Below are 2,337 nucleotides of genomic sequence, written 5' to 3'. Positions count from 1 at the left end.
GATCACGTGATCGACATCACGCAGATGGACGAGGAGTCGCGGGAGTAGAAGGCTTTGACTCAGTTGGACTACATTTCCCAGCAGGCCTCACGACAGAGCCTCCTAAACCATTGAATACATTTTAATTTTACCAGAGCCTATTTCCCTGTCCATTCCTGTAACTCCCACTGACCAAAATCTGTATGTATTCAATGACTCAGCATTCACGCGGTCTGGGGTGGAGAATTTGAAAGATTCACTTCCCTCTCTCAGAGACTTCCTCTTATCACGGTCTAAATGGCTAAATTCCTATTCTTGTTTTGAATTTCACCCAAAGGAGAAACTCCTCGGAGCATCTACACTGTCACATTCTCATTAATCTAATAATTGATTAAATGCCATCTGTTTGCAGACACTTGAGTCTTAAACTAAGTGATCATAAAATGTAAACCAAAAATATGAATTTATTGAGATATGTTTGCATTTTGTTTGGCTAACTATTTAAAGTTTGAAGTAAATTTATTATCAAAGTACATATATGTCACCATTTTCTTGTGGACATACTCAATAAATCCAAGGAACATAATATAATCAATGAAGGACGGCATCCAGCAGGACAGACATGCAACCTAGGTGTAAAAAACAACAAACTGCAAATACAAAATAAGAATTAATCAATCAATTAATTAATTAATTAATTAATCAATCATCATTATGTGCCATGTCATATGATGTGGGTGATCAGGGTCTTTGACTATGATTGTTCTTGGCAAATTTTTCTACATAATTGGTTTGCCATTGCCTTTTTTCTGGGCTGTGTCTTTCCAAGAAGGGTGACCCCAGCCATTATCAATAATTTCAGAGATTGTGTGCCTGGCATCAGTAGTCACGTTATCAAACATGATATGCACCAGCTGTTCATACGACCATCCTCCACCTGCTCCCATATCTTTACCTGACCCTGATTGTTGGGGGGGGGGGGGAGGGAGAGGGTGGTTGGAGCTAAGCAGGTGCTACACCTTTCCCAAGGGTGAACTGCTAGTGGAGGGAATGGAGTGCTTTACACCTTTCATAGAGACGTATTTCTATCCTGCCACCCAAAATAAAGACATTAGCAATAAATTTTGGGTTTTGTGGAGAATGCTACCATAAAAACTTTACAATAGTTACATGGGCCAGTGGTGGAAATCATGCTGGGCTCTAAAGAGATTATCCCAAAAATTCAACTCTGAGGAAGTAATGATATTAGTGATGCCACATTTTGAATGAGAATGAGTAAAAACAATCTGCTTTTATTAGCTTTAATTCAGTAAGCTAAAACAGATATGATAGAGCCATGTATGGGATATTTGGCTAGAATTTCCTCTTTACTGGGTTTTATTGTTAAAGCAGCATTGTGGATTACTCTGACTTCTTGTGTTTTAAGTTGCTTAAAATATAAGAAATTCAACTTCCAGATTCACAGATCAGCATTAATTGGTTTCCCTGTGTACACTGACCTAAAACTGACATTATTAATATCTTTGCAGTTCCCAAGGTGTACTTATGCAGCTTTTAAAGCAACATGCCACAATGCAAGCAACATTCTTCCAACAACTCCTATTCTTCTGTGAGCATTACTATAGATGCTGCAATGATAGGAAGAATTGGAAGAGTTTTCCCTGATAGGCTCAGGGACCTGGACAAGCTGGTGAACAACAATGGTGACAAAGAAATTTTATTTTTGCAACAGTTCCACAGAGATGCTCCAGACTCCATAAACACTTGTGTGCAATCTGTAAGTGCTTGTAGTTTGGGGGAAGTCTGCATTACAGATAAATACATGTTCCTTTTGGTTAGAGGAAAAGTATGAGGTTTCTTCTCCTTGAGTTTTGAGCTGAGATAACCTCACATGTGCAATGGTTGGCAGCAAACTATAATGTGCTGTTTAAAATGGCAGCAGCAGTTTGGGATGACTCTGAACTGAGGAAGCTGAGAGTGATCATGACCCTGGCCTCCTTGGGAAAGCAGGTCACAGTTCATGGGAGATTGTATTTGAGGTCAAAGGAAGGTACAAGTTTGTGTGAGCACAAATAATGAAATTCCAGTGTTAGTCCTTCAGAAGGCACATTCTTACAGAAGTGCAAAAGTAAAATCTTATTTTTCTGTGAGTAAATAACAAATCTTATATTTCAGACCAACCAATGAGTTTGAAAATCTCATTGTAGGTGAATTATCCATATTGCTCTACTTCTGATATCATTTGGGGGAATTTAACACCAGAAAAATAATTATTATACAGAACAATAATCCTACTGTGAAAGGAGGAGTCAATTTCTGCCATGTGCTAATTGCCTTCAGAAATGCTCGCAAAATACC

The sequence above is a fragment of the Hypanus sabinus genome, chromosome 11 (assembly GCF_030144855.1).
Source record: "Hypanus sabinus isolate sHypSab1 chromosome 11, sHypSab1.hap1, whole genome shotgun sequence".
NCBI lineage: Eukaryota > Metazoa > Chordata > Chondrichthyes > Myliobatiformes > Dasyatidae > Hypanus > Hypanus sabinus.
This window is presented reverse-complemented; position numbering follows the sequence as displayed.